This window comes from Castor canadensis, chromosome 4 (assembly GCF_047511655.1).
Source record: "Castor canadensis chromosome 4, mCasCan1.hap1v2, whole genome shotgun sequence".
In the NCBI taxonomy this organism is placed as follows: domain Eukaryota; kingdom Metazoa; phylum Chordata; class Mammalia; order Rodentia; family Castoridae; genus Castor; species Castor canadensis.
The window spans coordinates 58,443,429-58,467,261 of NC_133389.1; the positions used below are offsets into that span (position 1 = coordinate 58,443,429).

The following is a 23,833-nucleotide window of genomic DNA, read 5'->3' on the forward strand; positions in this document are numbered from 1 at the left end:
GCAAAGTCTAGTCTGCCTGAATTCAGTCCTTAGAAAATAGGCCCTCGGCAAGTCAATCAAATGTATAAACAGTCCACATGTGCCTTTAAAACCCACTAAGGTATTTGGCTATACCATAATGTTAACTTTCTTTCCTTTCCAGAGTTGTGTCACCACATGCTTTAAGATTTTTAGTAGTCACACAAGGTGGGATCTCCCTATGGGAATTTAAAAGCGCCAGATGGAAATTTTCTCCCATACAGTTCAAGCTAAGATTTGACTTTCAAGTCAACACCAGCATGCAGTGATATACAAATGGAATCATACTGGGCTGAATATGAGAGCCTGCTCCTAGTCTTGGCTTTAACATTTAAGTTGTTAGTTGAATAACTATGGCTAAGCCTTTAATTCTTCTATGCCTCAATTTATTCATCTGTAATAAGGCACCAGAAATGGACTAATACTCTTTGGGAACATTTTCTGTTCCAGCATAATATAATTCTACCTAATTTAAGCTTGCTCTTGGGAGCTATTGTTTGTTCTAATAACCAACTTCTAACAAAAAGTGTTCAATTATCTTGTAAAACTCAGTTATCCAAACCAAACTTCTCAAAACCACTTAGCTCCAGGGAGCTTTGTTTTTCAAGAGGTTAAAGGAAATGGATTCATATAATAGTAGAGACACATTAAAAAAAACACTCTAATTGACTTGCTCATCTAATATTAATATATTAAGAATGCTTCTAGCCTGAATAGACATAGTTCTCTTCATGGAACTTACATTCTTGTCAGATGAAAATATAAAAAATCTATTTTGAAAAATCACAGCAGAGTTCAGAGCAATGACTGACTCATTTATTCTCTAATTTCATCACTAGAACCTTAATGCATCTTACATGTTAGGGATTAAGTGACAAACCCTCTACACACACTTTAACTCTCATCTTTTCCTTCTGTAGTCATTTCTAGAAAATGCTAGCACCACAATCTGGATGGGTTCTAGATGAGAGCTCTGCCTTTAAAAAAGCAATGATTCCTTGCTGCAAAATGAGTAAAACCAAACTCTGTAGTTACCTGCCAAAGCTCCTCTGTCTTCTCCCTGTGACTGTACAGTCTATATACTAGACATCACAAGTCACTCCCTACAATTTAACTGTTGTATCCTTTCATTTTACTCACTGAGTCCTTGAGCTTGAGCCTTAGTAAAAACTCTTTCATAGCCTAAGCCAAAAGTTATCTCCTTCATAAAGCCTTCACTCTCTTATATTCTATTTTATGAATTAAAACCTGCTCCTCATTCCCAAAGCACTCCACCCCTACGCAACAGTACTTTCTTCTGCTGTTTAATGTCACAGACTCTCATCTACATATGTCTCCCCAACAGGAATGTTATGCCTTGTCTGAATTCTTGAATTCATGAGCATAAAAAAATGGTTGTTTTATATTGCTAAGTGTTGTAGTGACTGGTGAAGCAGCCAAAGATAAATGATACACTGTATCTTTTCTTTCCCTTGCTTTGTTTCTAAAGTTCTACTGCTTATTTTCTGCATTTCCTTCCCTGAACTTTTTCTCCTTCAAATCTCAAATTATAGTAAAAGTCTACACATCCCTCTTTCTTTCCTTGTGCCACAGGGCCTCCATCACCCAGTTCACCCACGCTGAGTCCCACATACTTCCTGTTTGTTACAACATTATCCTCCAGTGTTCCCAACTCCTCAGGAGGAAGAGAACTTATTACACTAGCCCTACAGAAAGCTCATTCCTCTCAAGTGGGTCATGGAAAGATAACATTGCAATCTGTTGTAATAAGTATACATGAGATACAGCTGGATCCTTGGGGAGGAAGTATGTTAATTTTCCAGGGAAACTGTGGGAGACTTCAGGGTCTCTCGTGGAGAAAATGAAGCAAGGACATCCCAAAGAGAGGACATAAAAGTGGCAAAACATAGAAACATCACAAAGAATGGTGTTATTTAAGAAATGACAAATAAAGCACCCTGAAGCATAAAACTTGAGGAATGTTAAGAGTTAATGTTGGAAAACAAATTAGAAATAAGGGCAAAATAGTTTCTGCTGGGTATTGAGGGGGTGGGGGGGAGAGGGAGGGGGAGGAGTGGGTGGTAAGGGAGGAGGTGGGGGCAGGGGGGAGAAATGACCCAAGCCTTGTATGCACATATGAATAATAAAAGAAAAAAAAAGAGTTAATGTTGGAAAACTATATTTGATGAAGTCATGAGAAACTTTAAACTTAAAACTTTAACACAAATGACATACAATTAAAGTTTTATTTTATTGGTCATGTAGGGCTAGACATCAAATGACTTAATTTAGGAACTTAGCAAACATTTGAAAATGATTTGTCAAATACAACTCCAGAGAAGGATCTATAGGAGGGTGAAATTGAATATAAAATGAGCAATAAAGAACTCTTGAGTTTGCAGAGAGGAGCATAAGCTAGGCTAGATTTTCTTGAGCTGTAGAAGGGAAATTTATTTGAGAACAGGGTAGGCATTTGGTGAGTAAAATTTGATGAGATGATGCAAGGAAGTAAAAGTGGAGGTTGGCTCTCAAGCTTCTGGCTTGAGCAACTGCAAATATAATACACATGAAAATATGGTTACATAAAGTACTGCCATAAAATTTTCAATAGTGGAAATAACATACTACGGCAAAACAAGAAGGAAAGGAATGGGAGTCAAGAAAGACAATTCCTAGAATTCCAGAAAATGACTTACAAAGTGCAAGAGAAGGGAAACTGAAGCAAATTAAGTGAAAATGTATTAAGAAGAGGTGACAGTATTTAATCATAGCTCAATCCCTACACCAAGGGAGAGAATATTCATGTAAAATTACCATGATTTAACTTCATACATAATTTAACTTCTGTAAGAGTTTTGGCGTATTTGAGCACAAGTGTTCCAGATGTTCCTCAAACTTGTAACTCTTTAATCACAGTGATAAAATCCTCACAAACATATAATTCTACAGAGATGAATGCTGCCCAAGTTCTGAATTCTTTCTTTCACTTCCCTCTCCCAAAATATGGGAAGCTTAAACTGAAAAGCACCCAGGTTAGGGACAGGTCACAGATACAGTAGGTAGATGGGACTAGGACAGTAAAGGATAGGCTGTAGATGTATGAAGAGCTCAGGGAGGGACCAAGGGCTCCAACCTGAGTATATGTGCACATGGGTGTCATAAATTAGATAAGTTTGGTGCTTAAAAACTAGTAGACTACAAGGATAAGTGGCCAGAATGATCAGCAATGAAGCTCAAAATATGCAAGATGATTCTAGTGGTAAGTTAGGAGCCCAGAGAAACAGTTCTGGAGGGGTAGGAAGCAATTTGGAAAACAATCATGGTCATGCTAGGTAGACACTAGTCAAGATTCCTTGCTGTAATCGGTAATCTTTTATGTTTTCTTCTCTTATGAAAAGTGTCCATTTCCAAGAATGGCGGAAGTGAAGTCAAGTGGTGACAGATGAATTCTGTTTTTGATTGAGGAAGATATTTTTCTGAAAGTAGGCTGAATTTTTTCTTTAAACCTATGGATTTTTATTCTGCAATGGGGTCTAATAGCAGTGATGTTGAACTAAAGTATGTTGCTTATAATCAGAGTCCTATTTATGCCAGTGAAGTATTTGAGTAACATCAATAATGTGTAAACTGTCTAGAAGGTTTAGCTTATTGTGTGGAAAGAAGGCACCCAGATCTAACAATGAAAGAAGGTTTTGGGTTTCTTCATTCATGCTACAGAATGAGTTTTCCAAAACAGTGATAAAGCAACAAAGAGGAAATGCAATAAAGTTGCTAAGGAATCACAATGTTCTATGAAGACCAACACAGGTTGGTTCATTTCTGAAACTGTATAAAAAACGTAAACCAACAGACTCAATGACAAAGGTGTTCAATGCAACTTTATAATTGGGGAAAGTAATCAAGTGCCTGCAACACACTAGCCAACTATGTGGGAGATTATGCTGTAGACCTTGTCAGAATTACAAAATAATCATCTTACAATAACTAATGTAATATGTTTTACTAGTATGATCTTGGTTTTATTTACCAATCTCTCTCCCTTGGGAAGTCAGTGGGGCTTTTTAAAGATTATATACTGAGATAGCATTTGTACTTCTCACAATCTTTGAATTGCCCTCTTAATATGGTTGTAGGTATGTTAAGGTTGATAAATAGGAAGTGACAACCTGGAACCTCTGAATCAATGAATCAAAATAATCCTTTTCCATCTCTCTCTCTCTCTCTCTCTCTCTCTCTGTCTCTGTCTCTCTGTCTCTCTTTCTCTGAACCCTAGGGACTTGCATATTCTAGGCAGGGATACTAACAGAGAGCTATGGCTGATTTTTTTTTTTCATCAAATAACAGACTGTCCTCTCAGAAAAAAGCTTGGGAGCTTCCACAAAAGCTCTGGAAGATTTATTTACATAACCTTTCTCCTGGGTTCCACCAGAATCCCATGTATATTTACTATGATATGTTGCCAAATTTTATTTACATGCTGGTCCATCCATAACCTGGTACTTTTGAATGCCAGTATGAAACATAATGGATGGAAAATAAGGGGTTTTTGAAGTACTAAGCTGATGCTATTGTTGGATGAGACCTATGTTATTTCGACTCCTTAGAAAACCCCTTGGGTTATCATGTCTCAGTCCATGATCCCCAACGGTGTTCATAAACTTGTTCATTCTTACTATATATACATATATGTGTGTGTGTGTGATAGTGATATGTATATATATATATATATATATATATATATATATATATATATATATATACACATAGAGAGAGAGAGAGAGTATATTGCACATTACTTGAAGTTTGACTCTGCTTTCCAATAGATGGAAAAAAATTGATTCCAGAAATCTTGAAGAACAATGTTTGTCTTACTGTATGATTTTTACCTAGAGCATGACATTAAAAACTCTACAAACCCTTCTTAGATACTTTGTATGCCCAATATTTCTCAACTGAAAGCAGCCGTTTAAGATCTACCACGTTCCTTCTAGTGCTGAATCATTTAGTCTAAAATCCTACCTCCATTACCTTCATCCCTCCATTCATTTCTTCAACTCTTACATCAACCACCATTTCCTAAATCATATCCTAAAATACCATAAGAAATGCAGTTTATCTTCAGCTCTGGTTGTTACACTTACTAACTGCCTAGTTTACATCCTCAAGCTGCTTTCACAGACTCCCCAGAATTTCAAACTTTAACTGCCAGATCCCCAGCCTGCTCATCATTATGGTCACATGATTTGTAAAGCCTCTCAACTGTAGTATTCACTTTATTTATCACTGAAACCTCCACGGAGCACCAATCTCATCGGAAATTATAGCTCAGAGAATTAGTATTTTTCGGAAACCTCAGAATTACATGAACATGCTATCAATTGATACATGGGTGGACTTAGACACTGAGAAAGAGAACATGACAGGCCATAGAACACTGTTGTTAATAATGTCAGGAAGAGGAGAAGTTTTGAAGGAATTGACTTAAAAGTTTCTGGAAAGGTCCACTCCATGATCCCTTGATGTTCCTTTGACATTCCTGACCCCACCTCTGAGAAATCTGCCTGCTGAGTTGAGTGACCTGCTCAGGTCTCCCACAGCACACAGTAGCCCTCACAGCCTGCTACCCTGGTTGGCGCAATCCTCTTCTTTCCTAATCACTCACCTGTAAGTCACTGAAATGAGGAGGATGTCACTTCTACCAGTAAATTCCTGGCATTTGTTAGGAACTGACATATTTGTAGAACTCACACTTAAAAGCAAAGCTTTAAACTCAACTTTTTCAACTAACAATTATTTAAAACTTTAGGTGACAACATGGCTAATTATTATAAACAAGAAATTTAAAGCACTGAGCTTTGTTTCCTTAAATTCACTCTTGGGACATATTTATTAAGAACCAAATATTTATTAAGAAGCTGTATACTACAGAGAGCTGAAGAAGGGATTAATGGGGACAGGTTGAACTGCTTTACAAGGGGTGGTCAAGAGTAGCATTAATGAGAAAGAACCATCATGTGAAGAGGAGCAGGGGTTGAACAAGGGGAAAAACTCCAGGCAGATGGAATAAAATATCTTAGAATATATTGGTAAATATGACTTATCCTTGATGTAAACTATTCAATTCTAATAAAACATTCCAACTCATGGAAATGTATATACAAATTAATTTTAAGGACATGCCTAAAATAAATAAATTGAATTTCTATTTCAACATAGCATACTTGTAGATTAAAAAATGGTAACACATTACTATTATACACTACTTTTACTAGTACCCATCTAGAACTTTCATTTGGTGTATGTGCTAAGTCAGCTAAAAATTCAAATTTGGTTTTGGTCAGGAACACGAAGTGATTCAGAACAAAACCAAAGCATTAGAAATAACCCTTATAGAAACACAAAAAGAAAGATTTAAGACATTTAACTTAGAAAATGCATTTTTCATCCATGGCACCACAGCGATAGCAAGGACATTATAAAGACCACTCACTGTTCCATCAGATGAATTCATCTTCATTTCAGCTTCTGTTCATTTGCATGAGCAAGACATACTGTAATAATAATTATTTATATGAAGTAGGGATGCTTACACACTCAGTTTTCCTTTTTCTTAAAAAATTAAAGTTGAAAATAAACCACAGTAGCACTCTAGTGTTTTATGGAACGACTGAACTAAATTACCTTGCTCTTGAATTAAGAGTAACAGTGTTGATTTTCCATTGTCTATTTAAACAGATTGATGTTTTTAATTCTATCAGGTTGAGTTGCAAAGAATTCTAAGAGATAACCAGCACTTGTTTCTAAGTATATGTTAGGAGGGCAGTCTAATACCTTTTTCTTCCCTTGCCATTGAAGTCCTTATCTGAACTTTGCAGAAGGTGTGCCAGGCTTGTTAATTGTGTTCTCATTGCAGACCTTCTCTGTTTGTGCTTCTTTGTCTTTGAGGTATGAGTGCATCTATTCTATCCTCTCAAATAGATTACTCAATGGGAAACAGGGAGCCGAAGTTTCTTTTGAAGCTGACAGATCCTTCCCTGGAAGGAAGAGAATAATTTTCTCCAGAGCAAGCAGATGGTCACACCCCTAGAAGGTTCCTCTGAGATTCACCTCTGTCATGCAAAATTTCTATGACAAGTAGGAAAGAGGAAGATAAGCCAAATGCAACCAGTTTGTTCACTTTGTTCTTGATACCATCAAAACAGCCAGCACCCTGAAAGAACCCATTGAGACACTAGTAAAAATCAAGACAAAACTCAAAAGAAATAAAAATAATGAATGATATATAGAGATTTCTTTGTTTAATTTCCTTTTTTTCTTTATTCATTTATTCATATGTGCATACATGGTTTGGGCTATTTCTCCCCCTGCACATGCCCCCTCCCTCTCCCCCCACCTCCCTGGCTTCCAGGAAGAGATTTCTTAATACAGCTGGCATTAGAGAATAAAGTAGCTTCACCTTCAGGCTATAGGCTTGTGATTTTAGCAGAGGTAATTTTGCTTCTGTTGTGTTCTCCACATATGATGTGGAGGATGATTGGAAGGAATTAAGGAAAAATAAGGGGAGTGTCTCTTCAAAATTTTCCAAATAACCACCTCCTAGGCCGGACAAGCTGTGAAGTAAAATAATTTAAAGCAAGAAGAGGATATATATTGCAGACAGCTAGAGACACATTTGTGATAGTTATCAATTTTGCAAGGCAACAGTTTATTTGATTTCCATTTCACTCAGCATTTCTTGAATTCTAGCCACTGTCAGGCAGTGGGTTAGACACCAGGGAATTATATAGCCTACTACAGACCCCAGTTCAATTATCACCTCCACCCCTAATAGTTCTGTGACCTGAGAAGATATTCTGTAAAGTATGATATCACTTTCTACATACCTGGTGTGAGTATAAAATGAGATTATTAACACAATGTGCTCAGTGCATAGCAAACACTCAATAAAATATGATTAGTATTACTACTGAAATATAGGTTTGTAGGAAATATATGCCCTACCCTACAGTCATGATCTAATGGGAGATTAAAAAACAGAAAAAAGAGGCTGCAATGCAATAAAGTATCTACTTTGCATTGTAGATACTTTATCTGAGGTGACCAACTGTTAAAAAAGAAAGGACAAAAGAATGACAAAACAATGAATGCTTCTTAGAGAACCTTTTCAAATCCTAAAGCTATAGGACATTTCTAATAAAGGTCTTAATTTAAAAGAAAGAAAAAATTAATTTCTTTATAAAAAGTACTCCAATCTTCTATAATCTGGTTATCTTTTTTCATAGTTGTTATTTCTTTCTAACATTCTTTGAAGAAGTATATATTATGTTCCCCCCCCCATTTGAGTGTAAACACCATAGTTCAGCAAGTGCAAGCCTATACCTTTTGTTGTTATTTTTTCAGGCTGAATTCAAAGTAGTTGCTCAATAACTGTTGCTAATTGAGTGAAAAAATGAAAAAATAAATTGGTAATGGCCATCACCCAACAGTAGGCATCCTTAAAATGTGAAATACCTGGGAAAAGAAAGATGTGGCAAAAATTACCTAAGTTCAGAAGATTACATTTCTACCTATAAATTTCTACTTTACTGAAATCTAATAATATAATTCATAAATAACCTAGACATATATATCTTGGCACTAGATTTTTCTTCCTTCATTCAAGTACCAAAAAAGAGAAGTAGTTTATATAATGTAGCCATTTAACATTTTTAGTGCCCCTGTGTCACTCTGCTGGCTTCCACATTCCGTCATCAGGTTCTGGTCCTGGATCAAACCTGGGCAGTAGGAGCTGCTAGGGACTGAGCATCCTGCAGCACCAACCATGAGCAGAGCCAGAGCAATTCTGATTCTGCAGCAGGAAGGGTAGCATGTGTTCCTGGCCACAAGTTACAAATTTTTTCATAGCTGAATTTATGGTTTTCACTGGAGCAATACTGTTTGCTTTGTAGAAGATGGGTCAAAAAGACTTTAGGAAGAGTTAAGTTAGAAGACAGCCATGGCTGTGTAGCACAATTTCAATGCAGAGATGCTGCTCAAGGCCCAAAACTGTTCAGCTTATCAATACATCTTTGGAATACAACCTATTAAATATTGCCAATATTTAAACTACATAAAATATGCAGTTATCATCTCTGAGCAGAGCAACTCATTAAGTATGCCAACATGTCTGCCCAAATGGGATCCCTGAAATAATAAAAACATGAGGGAAAAGTAATCTTTTTATTCTGTCAGATTTTAAGCCTGAACCACAAAAATGTGACACACTGAGTTACTATAACCATAAAAATGACAAAACCCAAATGATCTAGATAGAGCTGCTCAGAATGCTTTCCCTTAATGACTAGTCAACGGACTTTTCCCCACCTGATCATTCTGCTTTGTGTATATTATTAGCTGCAAAGCTCCTTTTCTAAGGAAAGAAACTGAGCTGACTGAACACACAGGGCACTGGAACAGAAGATGTGCCCTGTGTGGTAGAGAAGGGGAGGTGATCAGAAGACAATGTGCTGCCTGCCTGTGTGCCACTAACACAGAGCGTAGCATGCCCCATAGAGACCATTTCTCTGTGTGGATCAAGGCACAACGCTTCTTTCTGTCCAGTCTCTCCACTTTTCCCATATCCCATCTCACCTTCGGAAAGACACATTCTAACCAGAGTAGATTAAAATTTACGCTTTGGGTGTTGCTGCAGATGCACTGAACTGTTTCATGAGAATATGTTCTCATCAACACAGTTAAATCTTCCTTGGGGAGAAAGTCATGACTTTGATTTCCTCTGTCATCTCCTCACAGCAGATGGTACCATGTCAGATAGGGCTGGGCCATGGGCCCCTATTTCCTGCAGATGCAGCACTTACAGCCTACAGGCAACAAGGAAAGCTGCCTCCTGCCTGAGTACAAAGACCAGGGTGCTCAATAAGTACTAGCTGCTATTAAACTTGCTCCCTGAATTGCTGTCATTGGCACTGGATAACAAAGGGACATGAAAAAATAAGATCCAGGGATTATTTTTTACTAGGCGAAGAGAAATGTTTCATGACTAGACAAGTCATTTTTACATTCTTTACCTGGTACCATTATGGTATAAAAAATGATTGGAAAATTAGTTCTTATAGAAAAAATATATTGTTAATAAGGGTATGTTTTGATTGCACACCATGGGCCAGACTTTTAAGGCGCTTCTTCACACAGGTTGGCTCATTTAGTCCTTTCAAAAATGTTGAAATGTAAGCTTAATTACCCTCATTTTTCAGTTGAGAAAACTGGGTTCAACAAAACTAATTTGCCCAAAGTCATTTAGCCAGTTAAATGGATCAGATGAGTAGACTCAGCACTGTGGAGGGAGGTACCATTCCCTGTCTGGAACTTGGAAACAACTTCTAGTGTCCTGAATCTGCTGACCACCTTCCAACAGATAACTGTCTAATTAACATCTCAAATTTTATCATTTCACACATTCAGGTTTAGTATTTTCCAAGTTGCTTACGGGACATGTCCAATATCATCTTAAAAATTAACATACCCAAAATATAGCTCAGTTATTACAAACCAGTTCTCTGTCTCAAGCCCTTACATGTTGCAGTAACATTCCAATTCCCAATAAGCTCACGCTCCAAATCTCTACTCAGCCTCTGCCATCTCCAATAACTAATTACCAATCATCAAGAAAGCAGCTGCTACTCACTGAAACCACTCTGTTAGCTATTGGACTTAGGCCTATGAGAGATGCAAAAACACCTAAGCTAATTCATCACTTAAAGGAGTTTAAAAAAATAGGAGTATTCACATATGTAAATCATAAAATAAATGACCCAGATAAATACAAATAGAATTCAGAGGAGAGTTTATCCACAGCTAGCACAGTCATAAAATGCTTCATGTAAGAGATCCGATTTGGCTGGGCTTTAAAACAATCGTTTCAAAAGCAATCTTTGCTCTTGGTAACATATTCATCCTAGCTAGAAGGACATAAATGACTCCTACTGTCATAATCTGCAGGAGAACCCACTGTTAATAATTTCCCAACTAGATAGAATTTAAATACATAAAAAGAAACAAAACAAATAGGGAGGGCAGAATGGCAAATAGCACAGTCCTGACTAGTATGGGTGAGTGGTCATTGTGAAGAAGTTTAATGCAAAGGAATAAAATTCTGGACAATGAAAGTAAGGTGAGGAGGAATATAAAAGCATGTTACTATTTCTGAAAGCCTATAACCACCAGAACAAAACTATATTGCTTGAATACCCATAGATACATAGTAAGTGCACAGAAATGCATGGGAAAGATAAATACATAATTCAGTGTACAGAGTACCTGTGAGGGAAGACACATATGAAAAGAGTACATCTGAAATATCAACAGTCTGTGCGATGATCCATTTCATAATCAGGGCAATAGGTACATAGGTGTTTGTTTTACTATTATTTAATTTTTGTTGTCACCAAATATTTCATAATTACTTAATAATAAAGAATCAAAAATAGTGTGACACAGTTATATGTATTGCTGGAAATTTTTCAATATATTTTGCTCCAGTTCTACTTCCCTAGAGCTTGATTTAAAAAATTTATGCCTCATGTGGTGTGGCAGCCTCCTAGTGCTTCTTTCCTTGCCAGTCCGGGATTAGCTATCCACTTCTATTAGCCCAAGAGGCCACTTCTTCTGGACACTGACTACTTAGAATCCTTGAGTGGTTCCCATAAACATTCTTGTACAGCCACCATGATCCTCTGTAGCATGTCTCCAACCTCCTCAATCAAGTTCATCTCCAGGACTAATTAAAATGCACTAGGGGTGCTAGAGAACAACTCCCAAACCAGTGACCAGCCCTAATTCATTTGCATTTCCATGTCCTTGTAAATGTTTTATGTTATCTAAAAGTAAGCCCATTCTTCCAACCCATGAAGATCCTATGTGGAGGGGGTGGGGGCAGGGGGGAGAAATGAACCAAGCCTTGTATGCACATATGAATAATAAAAGAAAAATGAAAAAAAAAAAAAAAGCTTTGTGTGTGTGTGCACGGACAGGGATTGCATCCAGGGCCTTGCACACACTAAGCAAGTGTTCTACCACTAAGCTAAATCCCCAGTCCTAAAATCTTCCTTCTTTAGGAAGCAGTCAAGAAGCATATTCTTTATTGAGCTCCATCTTTCCAGAAGAGTCCAAAAGAAGTATGCTTGGCCCCATATATTTGAGCACTTAGTGTCATTCTTAACATGTTATTGTTACTATTATTTCTTACATCTTAATTGAATCCCTTTCATTACAGTTGCTCAACGATTTGAACTGTCTTGCACTTCTGTATTCTCCATAGTAGTGAGTAGCCAGGAAGTATTATAAATATATTTGTTTTCACATACTTAGAAAGACTATATGAATACCAAATATCTAATAGCTACCATGCAGATCCCTTAGGATTCTTATCAAAGCAAAATACTTTAAATTATCCACAACAAACATGTAAATCTAGAGCTATTACTTTATATCACAGTTTATAAAACATGGGCCACATCCATGTTGTCTCACCTTTCCTCACAGACAATTCAAGACTAAGCAACCTGACATCTACAGCAGGTTAGCATATCCATGAAGCTCTCAAGTATCCCAGAAGCAGAGAATGGAAGAAAATACACTCCATGCTTGGTCAGAAACTAGTATTTAAAAAAATATATCATGGAAATAGCTAAAAGACTGAAACAGTAGATCCCAATATCCCCTGATTTATAAATGAGAACCACATGGTTCAACTCTAGCAATCAAGCAAGAAGGTCAGTTATGGCCACGTCTCTCCTTCTTACTACATCTGTCTCTCATCTCTGTGATTTGATTCCTTCTTTAGTCCTCAACGAACTTCTTTCTTCCACATGCAAACTCTATACTAGCCAACTATCTACTATCATTTGACCTCCTGGTCTCCAGAAAATAGCAAGAATATAAACAGAAAATTAAATGCAAAACTGAGTATAAATATGGATCAGACCCAGTGTTGAGAAAGAAAAGAAAAAAGTGTGCTCTGTTCTAAAGGTAAGGGGCAGGAAAGGAGCTTATGCTAAATCAAGGTGGGATAAAGTAGAGTGTGGAGTGTAGGTAAGCTATTGGTATGCTTATCTTGAGTGAGGAGGAGAAAGAGAAAGGAACAGGAATGGGAGGTTTTTGGGGTTTTTTTTAATTCTTACTTTATTTCAGAATCTTTTTCTGTTCATAACAGACTACAGATCCCTAGTTGGGAAAGTGCAGCATTGCCGTTGCATTTTGGCCAGGCTGGGATCAGCTGTGTCTAGCAGGTATTATTCAAATAAGCCCAGGAACAAAGAATGCAGAGTTTGAGATTGCAAGGAGAGCCAGGGAAAAGCCATGGGAGACAACCCTCCAAGTTAGGATCCTTACACAGCTGGAATGGAGATCTGCATTCACTCATTTGCTCATTCATTCAATCAGTCAGTCAAAGTGCCAGACACTGTGCTAGGCATCAGTGATACCTGATGAACATTTAGTTCTTGATCTCATGGAGTGCACAATTCAGTGAGGAAGACAGTCAATCAGACCATCACAAGACAACACATCCTTATTTACTGTAAAAGGACCATGAAAAGAGTATAAAGTGCTAAAACTGTATTCAATTGGAGAGCTTCACTAATTAAATGACTTTCAGTTGAGACCTAGGAAAGAGGAAACCATACAAGAAACAGTTTTTCCAGGGAGAGGGGGGAAAAGGACATTTTTACCCTGCTTCATAAAAGCTATAGAACCAAGTGAAACTTATCTGACTTCCTCAGGCAAGGGTTCACACAATAAATTTTCAAATGTGTTACTGCTTCAAGATTCCCCTGCAACCCATCCACAACTCTAAATGGGGAAGCACATCCCTGTTTGAAAGAATGAGACACTTACCCTGCCTTCTGGGTTAATGTCTACAGGAAAATAGCTTTGAAGGGAGTGAATGTGCCTTGCTTTCTTGCTAGTATAGTGCAATGAATCATATCAAAGAATAGTTGTTTGCAAAGTCTGAGACAAGATCAAAATGCCATTTTTCCCTGAAACTGCAGCATGTGTTTTGTAAAGAAATCTCAGTGATATCTAGCAGGGAAATTTCTAGTCCAGAAATAGACTTCACACTGAGCTTCCACTGAAATTGAAACCAAGAAAGAAAGGGTCTCCAGGGAAAGGGTATAATCACAGGTAAGAGTGAGGGTTAATATCAGCCTGCATATCACATACTCAGAAATGCCAGTAGTAGAATTAACAGGGAAGTTACTCTAGCAGATGTTTTCAAATTAGCCAAAACCATGTCACAGAGTAAGGCAGCAGATCTGGAAATGCGCCCAGAGAGACCTTCCCACAAGCCGCCTGAGGGAGCCCTTTAGATGTCTGAGCCTCCTGGTGCAGAGATTCAGATCCAAGGTTTGGGAGATGAGGAAGTCACAGCACAATCCTCCTCTTCTAATTGTTTATCCTTGGTTTCCACAAGACTGCCACTCTGCTGAACACTAAGGAAACCTGGCAAGGTTGGGCAGTTCCAAATTGCACACGTTAAGGCTTGCCTTCACGTTATTGCTTACCAATCTGAAAAGAAAACACTGAGAGAAGATAGAGAAATTGTCAATGACAGCAAATGAGCAAGCTATAAGTGAATGTGAAAACGAATGGTTTAGTTTCTGGCAAATTCTAAGAAGAGGGAAGAGTGTGCATCTTCATAGTGTATTCAGAGCACAGATATCCGATACCTACTTGACAACTGAATATAAAGTGGGTGGCTATGCTGGCTCCCATCTTAACTAGGTATCAGATGGGGCATCCTATGCGTAAGCTGACTTTCTTAAGTGGGATGTCACTTGCTACAGTGGTCATTAACTTGTACAGAAGAAAATAATAAACAGCAATCAGGAAAAATCTTCAGTCAACCAAGGATAAAAATATCCTTAATTTCTCACTTGTCCAATAGACATCTGACTCCTACCCTTTACTAGAGTGAAGGGCATAAAATTGTTGGGTCAACACATCTTTGCAAAGCCAGCTTCTGTGCAATTAGAGTAAGGAGCAGAGGACCTCAAAGGGCAGTTATTCATCTTTTTAACATCTTACATCCACACCATTTTTGTGTGTGTGTGTTCTTAACCATAGACTTTGCTATGTGGGTTTGTATGTTACAGGGCTATGGAGGAAGAAGTAACTGGTATATATTAGAATGCCAAATAGATATATGTTTGAAGAAAAGAGACTGGCACCTAGTATCTCATACCATCAGTCATCTGTGGGTGTTTAAGTTAAAGTAGATGGCAGATGGCTATTTCTAAATCTTCCTTTGTGGTAGGAGAATGTTTTAGCCCTTCCTAGGAACAACATCTTTGGCAATTCCTCATAGACCATACATCTAGAAAATGTCACCTTCATCAGCAGTAACAAGAATCAGGCTACACATTCTTCACAATAAGGGGAATAAAAGCATGTGTTTGGGTGGGCAATGTAATTTTTGTTTTCTTTGAAAATGGATTAACTTAGGATCTTCTGGACGTAAAAGAGACAGCATGAGATAATGGGGTGCTTTTGAACTGTCAAGGGGCTCAGCAACACAAAACTTTTCTAGAAGGCTAGCAAAGGGCATTCATGTGATAGTATTTCTTTAAAATAAAAAAAATCTACAAGAACACCAAGCATATAGGCATAAGTGATAAACAAAGGAGGTGGGGACAGGGTTTTATAAGACCTTTTAGACTTCTTGGTTTGATGGTGTTTGCTTAACAAAGGAAAACCACTTATTAAAAGAAAAAAGAGACCAAAGAATTTAAAACTACATCATTTCCTTAAATTAAGGAAAGAAAGGTAAGCATGGTTTCTATAGAGATGAAATCACAAGAGACTTTCAATTGGATGCTTCCTAAGAGAAAAACAATTCCCTCTGCTCTGATAAAGGATGGAAATGATCAGGAAGGTAACAGAATATGAGAGTTGGTCATAGAAAGTTCACTACAGAAATATGTGTTAGATAACATTTTACTATTCTGTTTGAATTTATGTGAAATCAAAACACTAATTCTTTGTTTCCAAAAGAGTTTCTACGAAAAACGAAAAACTTGTCTCAATTAAAATGTAGTTGAAAGTATTAGTATGCTACCAACCTAAATGAGTAGTTTGTAAAGCAAGTTCCTCTCTTTCCACTTTTAATTTTACCTTAAAAATCAGTCTAGATGGTATATGGAACAAAGGCATATGCATTCAACAGATGAAAGTACATGCAGTTTCTGTCCCCAAATTTAACTCAGCAGGACACTTAATCTTAGAAGGATTTAAGAAATAGACTATCACAGTTAGGGTAATGTATTTCTACATATGGGCTACATAATATTTGGGGAGGAAGGTCTTGTTTTCATTTGCTTTGAATAATCACAAATATGATTTGTCAAGTTTTTGTTAAGGTCTTCATTTGAAGTCCTGCTAGATGTAAATTTATCTTGAGGGAGAAATTAAAGATGCTAAATCATAGGCATTAGCCACAGGGAATACTCTTGTCTATATTATTTCCCCAAAGTACAATTGCTCAAATGGAATTTGAAGAGCTTTGTCAGAAAATTACTTCATAGTTATTTCAATTATCTGTTAACTGGTTCATTTTGCAAATATTTCTATTGTCTACATATTTAGACAAAATATTTTATTTGGCAATCTAACCTTAAAATTTAAAACAGGAATGGAGATAAATGTAAACTTTTTAAAATTCTATATTTGCAAGTGCATTAAAGGTTTTTTTCTTGAACAAAGTAACATTTTCTCTTAAGTCAGTATCTTTAAAAAGTCACAGAATTTTAGGTATGGCACTGGGAATAGTTCAAGGTTGAAACTTCAACAGCTTTAAATTACCAAGACCAACTAAAATTGAGAACAAAGGTACTGACACCAGATTTCTATTAATTTTTGCTTCGTGAAAAGTATGAATTTTCTGCGTGAAAGGTAAGTATTATAACTTAAAAGTTTAAATTCCATTCATGTTACATGGATATATTCAATACTTCTTTACATATTAAATTTCCTTTTTTAAAATGTAAGCAAAAAAAGTTTATTCTTTTGGCATTGGATAAACTGGGGTATTTGTAATATTTCCTGCCTGCGTTTCATTGCCACTCAAATCGGAATTGAAATGACTTAGGGCAAAAGAAAGTTGCTTCCTAAAACTGAAATTGTGCTATAAATACCAGTTAAAAGACTGTTCCTTTTGGAACAGCTCCTTCCTGGTAAAAATAAATAAATAAATAAATAGCCAGATGTTTGCCTTCAATCCTACAATCGCTGTCTTAGTTCTAAGCATTCCTCATTCCAGCGTCTACACGTGAGAATGATCCATCACCATTTTCTAAGAAGCCATTCGTGAAGACCATAAAAGCTAAAGAGCGCTCTTTGTTACTTTTATTATATGTTGTAATTCGTTGTAATTCCTTAACTTCACGTGCTATGCCAGGAAGCAGACAGCATACACCTCCCATATCCCGCAGCCAGAGCGACAGGAATCGCCTCAATTCATAAAAGACGCAACATCTCACCCCACAGCGTCCCTGTCCTCGCCGCCTGGCCAAGGCCAACCCCTTCCCCTCTGCCCACCCTTTCTCGGACAAAAAAATTCCGCAGTGCTCCGGCGGGCTTGGGGCGAGCAGGGCAGCTGGGGGGTGGGGATGGGGATGGGGATGGGGATGGGGGTGGGGGTGGGGGGCGGGGAGCAGGGGGAGCGGCGCTAGGCACAGACGCTCAGTGTCTCCCGCGCGGGTACTGAGCCGCCCCTTCCCACGGCCTCCGGGGCCGCACGGAGAAGCGGGAACAGCTCGCCTTCCGCGAGTCCTGAATGCAGGGTGTTCATCGCCACGCGCCCCCTGAGGGTCCCACCCGCAGCTGCAGCCGCCTCTCAATGAAAGTCCAATTTGTTACCTCTCCAACCCCGAGGAGAGGTGCCTGGGAGAGATTTCCAGCCCCACTCATCAATTAGCCGAATACTGGCTCGCACCCGCCGCCACGCGATTCTCAGGCACTTGGCCTTGACCGCGGGTCGGGGGCGACTCTCCACTGACCACCTCCTTGGACCGCGTTCTCTCCCTGTTTCTCCGTCTATATCTGGCATGGTATCGTTCTGTGCCTCTCTGGCTTTGTGTCTCTGTATCCCTGCCTTTCTCTCTCTCACACATACACACAGGGGAGGAGGGGGTCTCTCTTCACAGCCAATGCCAAAATGTCACCCAAAAAGCAAGTGTAACAACTTGCTTTACAAAGGACCTAGAAGCCTGTGGAAAAGTCGCCGGCAGTGAGTAGCCCCCTGCTCCCCTGCAAGGTGCTTCAGGGCTGGGGGGAGGGGGTTAAATTTGGCCAGAGGAGATGACGGAGACTGGGGACCGGTGTTCTTGTCCCCTCCCCTCCCCCTTCAGGGACCCTGTCGCAATTGGAAATCGGTCCCTTCCCGGGCTTTCCGGAGGAGAAGGGGGGAGCAGCGAAGACTGCACAACTAGAGAAGGGCACGCCGGCCCCCGGGATCCCCAAGTCCCCACGGGGCCCGGGAGTGCGCCCCGGGCAGGTGTTGGGGAAGCGGCTGCGCTGGCCAGCGGCCAGCGAAGCCCGGTCCGCAGTCCCTCCGCCGCCGAGGGTAGCAGCGACCTCGCGGTGGGCGGCGGGCAAGAGCCACCCAAGCGCGCCACCACCGCCGCCGCCGCGCACGCCCCAGCCCCGCGGCGCAGCTTGGCGTTACCTTGCCGCTGCCCGCAGTCCGGCCCTCGCTGGCTGCGTCCGTCCGTCGGTCGGTCCCACGAGCCTCAGAGGGAGGACGAGAGGGGTGGCACGGTAGCCGGGACCGCGTTCAGCGAGGTGATGGGAAGGACCCGCGAGAGGAGCTGAGGCGGCCGCTTTCCCCGGGCGGAAGGTGTCGGCGAGGCCGTATCCTCGGGATGGCGGCGCCTTGAGCGCAGCGCTCGCCTCTGGCGCGGAGGCTGAGCGCCGGGACGCGGCGGGTTGGGACGGCGAGGATGGGCTGGTCACCCGCCCCTGGGTGCATGTTAATACGGTGGGGAGGAGGAGTCCCGCGCTTCCTCCGCCCAACCACCGGAGCCGGCGGGCGGGCGGCGGCCGCGGCCCGGAGCCAGCCGCTCCCACCCGCCCCAGCTACTACGGTACGGCTCGGCCACTCGCTCTGGCCCCAGCCCAGGCACGTGCGCCAGGCCGCGGGGAGGCTGTGTCCCCGGAGCGTGCTCGCGGCCACAGGGTGCCGCCTGCTCAGCCTTCGGGTGGGAAGTACGCCCGCACCAGACCAAGGAAAGCCTAGCATCCCTGGGAAAGAGCAAAAAGGCGGCCACCCGCTAGTGGGCGTGACCTATCAGCTCCCTTGCGCAGCATCTTTGGAGAATTAAACCTTCTGCGCCTTTCCTTTCCGCCGCTTTTCCTAACCTTGTCATTTCAAAGGGGAAAGCTAGACTCTTCGCACTTTCTGTCAAAGGAGATCAAGTTTTGGGGCAGAGGTTTGCATACCTCTCCTCTCCATCCCCGAGGTCCACAGAATTGCTGAAAAAGTAATCGCCAGGGAGGAATTATGGCAGTAGAAAGTCTCATGCTCACACATGGCTTCAAACCAGCACCAAACCGTTATTTCTTGGAGCCTCAGTTTCCTCATCTCTACAATGATGGCTTGTGGGAAGTTGTGTGAGTTAGACTGCACAATATATTTTCTCCCAGCTTATCTTGGTTTTGGTTGGGTTTAAAGGCAATTAGAGAAAGAAAAGGAGTTTTTTCCTCCTGTCTTCTGACCTCAGTAAACTCCCCAGTATCTGTCCCAACGACATTGGATGCCAGGTTCCTTCACAGAGGCTGAAGATTTACTCTTCTGCTTGCTCTGAAAATAGGAAGAATCCACCTTGTTTCATAGAATAGGGATAATAGTGTAAATGGGTAAACTGAGAGGTGGGTCGAAGAGAGAAACAAGCCAATCAATTATTTATTGAGCTCTTGTTCTACTCACTTAGGTAGTACATTAAATGTTAAGTATTACAGTAAGTATTAACACTAGTATGTTAAAATAGTTTACATAATTGTGATTAATCACCATCTTCCTGTTTTCCTCCACTCAAAAAAGAAATGACATCTTCATGGATAAAAAAGCCTTTTGTTCTACAGCTCCCAGAGAGAACATTATGCTGAAAAGTATATAATCTTCTTTATATAATTGTACCAATAATGTTATAGCGTAAGATTTAGCATCTGTTTTCTGTGCTATCTAATTATAAATATTAATAGAATATCCTTTTTAAAGAAAACACTTCTAAAAATGCATAGAAGTGAAAACAATTTCCATAAAAATATGACTCAGATAAATAATCTCTTTCCATAACTTCACTGAGTGATTTTCCATTAAAGGGGGAAAAATCATTGAACTCCTAAATCGAGGTAAATCTTCAGCACCAGAATACCATGATCGCCAATGTTCTAGCAGTGTTCTAAAGCAATTCAAGAATTGCTTTGTGCGGACATTTAGGCTTCAAATCAGACTCCATGAAAAGGCAAAATACTGACGTGAAAATAGCATTTGTAATTTGGAAAAGCTAACTACCTTGCCTTTCTAAGTTTGTAAATATTTTCAATTTATAGAATTTTTAATGACATCACATAATTAACGTCAATATAATTGTCAAGATCTAACTCAAATTAGAAGACTTCAGCCAGTAAAATAACTTGAAGTGGAAAATCAATTGTCTTATACATTTTTTATGGTAGATTTAACCTAGCCACAGTGGCATATATAGAATGCTTCTATCATTAGTGTTTTCTGGCTGCAAATAAGAGATCTAATTTGGCTAACTTAAATGAAAGTAATTTTTGAAAGACATTGAAGACTTTCAGAATTAAGGAGAGGACTAGAAAGCAGTGTTGGAGACAGGCTGGGCTTGGGGCAATACTGGCAGACTAGGAAGTGGGAGAGACAAACAGTTTAGTTTGGTACTGCACAGTCTACAAGAGCAATAATGCCAGTTGTTTCTTCTACTCTCCCCTTACTGAACCAAGATTTAAAGTCACAGGGTAGAGCATTTGACTGGCCAGGCTTCAGAGGGGCACTAACTGGCTGGCTGTTGTCAGGACGTGAAGAGGTAACGATTGATTACTTAATTTCCAGGTTGGAAGACAAACACCTGGATTTACCACCCTTCTATCATCTGACTGTTTACCTTATTTGTAGAAGCTGGGTACCTGTAAGCATTAATACAAGACAGGGCTAGTTAGCTGTGCTCATTTGTACGGTTCCAGTGTGACAGCTGAACAATGGCCATGGAAAGGTATCCATGTCCTAATTCTTGGAACCAGTGAATGCTACTTTACATGAATAAAAAGCAACTTTGCAAATAAAATTGAACTAACGATCTTGAGATAGGGGAATTGTTATCTGTTATCCTGATGGGTTCTTATAAGGCCAAAGGTCCTTATAAAAGGAGGACATAAAGCCATACAGAAGACAGAGATAAGATTATAGATTCAGAGGTTGGAATGTTACACTTTAGAGATGGAGGAAGTTGACCATGAGAAATGCTGGTGGTTTGTGGAAGGGAGAAAAAGGAAGGAAATGATTCTGCCTTAGAGCCTCCAAAAGAAGATGGGTCTGCTGACATCTTGATTTTGGACCACTTACACTGATTTAAGACTTCTGACCTCCAGGGCTGTGTCCTAAGTTTGTGTTGCTTTAAGCCACCAAGTTTGTGGTAATCATTAATAGTAGCCAGAGGAAATTAAGGGTCAGTTCTTTGGACCCCTGTGAGCACCCTTCCAAAGGTACACTATTGGTAACAGGTGGCATGAGAGCCCTTACAATAGAAGATACCAGAAAAGTGTATCTACTTTTAAAGCATATTACTCACAGCTAGCTAAGTCAGCAAACATGGGTGGTTATAAGAGGAAATTGGAAAACATGTACAGCTAGGGTTCCCGTCTAGGAGTTTTCAGTTCTCTGGCTAAATCAAAATTGTGGCATTCCTCTTGGACTATGAGATGTTTAAATTGCTAAGAAAAAAAGTCCCATTAAAATGAAACAAATACCAGGTGCAATAGCTCACACTTGTTATCCTATCTCCTTGGGAAACACAGAACTGAAGAATCATGGTTGGTTAATGGCCAACCCATGGAAAAAGTTCAGGAGACCTCATCTCAACAAATAAAAAGCTGGGCATGGTGGTGTGTATACCTGTCATCCCAGCTATATGGGAAGCATAAATAGGGCAATATGAATAGTAAACGTGAAACATGTACAAAATTATTTTCATAGGGCATTCTTATCTGTTCTCTTAGTTTTAAATAATATTTGAAATGGTGACAATTGCCTTATCTAAACCTCCATCCCTTATCTCTCCTGAAGTTTAAGATTTGTGAATCCAAAAGCCTGCTAGAAATCCACCTAAAAGTTCCAAACACCCTCCAAAGTTAATTGGTCCAAATTAAATTCTTTGCCTTCTTCCTTTCTCCTCCATTCCCTGACACATTCCCCACAAAAATGTGTGTAGCACATTTTTGAGGACCTTGGTTCAATTACCAGCACTGGCAAAATGAAAACTGTCCCATTTCCTGTTATACACATTCATGGCAATATCGTCCACCAACTCATCAAAACCAGAAACTTGTAAGTTTTATTAAATTTCAGTACTCACCAGTCACCTCTACTATCACTATCAAACACTATTGACATTGTCTATCTGGCTAGGTCTTCAACCATTCCTCTATTCTTTTATTTCTAGTGCATATTCCTATCAGGACTTCACCTCTCTCCTTCAGGTTATTAAAATATCCTCATAACTTCTTTCCTCTCCCTATTCATACCCCTTTTAAGAATATTGAAGATACTCTGCCTACTCTTTGTTTTTCTTTTTAAAAGCCAGACAAGTGGAATGCAGTGATCTTTCTAGTCTCCAGTGCTTTTCCGTGAAAGATTTTGCTTTATGTTTTATTTAGCATTATTATTAAAATGTTTATTTGCAATGCTGATGCTGGAATGCAATGGATTAACTTCTGACCTACCCCTCTTATTCTTCTTGTTTATAGATTAATCTCTGGACCACCTTCTCTTATTGTCACAGCCATCCCACCCCCAGTTACTCTTCCACGCCACCCATTGCTAAATGGCTGAGTCTTGTACATTGCAGTCTGACTTTATTTTGATAAAAATCATCTAATTTTCTTCAAATGGACTTTATATATTTCTATTTATTTTATTTCTTTGTATAAATTTAGGCTATTGATAACTGATATTTTCAAATTTTTCATTAGAAACTTCTATGACTTCACTGTGTCCTGATTTTACTGCTTTCATGCTACCTCTCCTACAAAGATGAGAACTGAGGGAATTGATCAGGATGAGATTTTTGAAGAGAAAGGGCCATGAGCAAGACCCAGAGGAGTCTCTACAACACCCACTGGAGAAGAGGCAGAGCCCAATACCAGAGAATTAGAAGGAAACACAGGAGAACAATCACCAAAAATCAAAAGAATGAGAGAATTTGAGGAGGTGAAACTCTCTGATGCTGAATTTCAAACAGCTTTTCTCCATGAGTAACATTTCCACCTGAAAGAAGTCTATTTCACATAGGTTTCCCACTGATGATCATTGGTTCTACCACATACCATAAAGTTCTGATAGTTGAAATACAGGGGTGACTTTTCATGACATTAGTCAAAGATTTCATGTGAGAACACTGAAGCTAGAAATATGGAAGTCATTCTGAGACTCTTCCTTCTGCCTTGTCACTACATCTAATATGCCACCGAGCTTCATCAACATCCTAAAACAATGAACTATTTACTTAACTCTATTGATTCA

At 39.5% G+C, this 23,833-nt stretch overlaps 1 protein-coding gene across 7 annotated transcripts in view; it reads right to left on the reverse strand.

Moving 5' to 3' along the window:
• Dlgap1 (DLG associated protein 1) overlaps positions 1–19,039 on the reverse strand; it is an 888,020-nt gene extending 868,981 nt beyond the window's left edge. For 3 of the 7 annotated variants that reach the window (XM_074070239.1, XM_074070238.1, XM_074070237.1), the window contains exon 1: positions 18,740–19,039. The gene's annotated coding sequence lies outside the window, so the exon portion shown is untranslated. The remainder of the gene's footprint in view (positions 1–18,739) is intronic. The other 4 variants (XM_074070244.1, XM_074070243.1, XM_074070241.1 and 1 more) reach the window with 3 other exon arrangements.
• Positions 19,040–23,833: the final 4,794 nt, after the last annotated feature.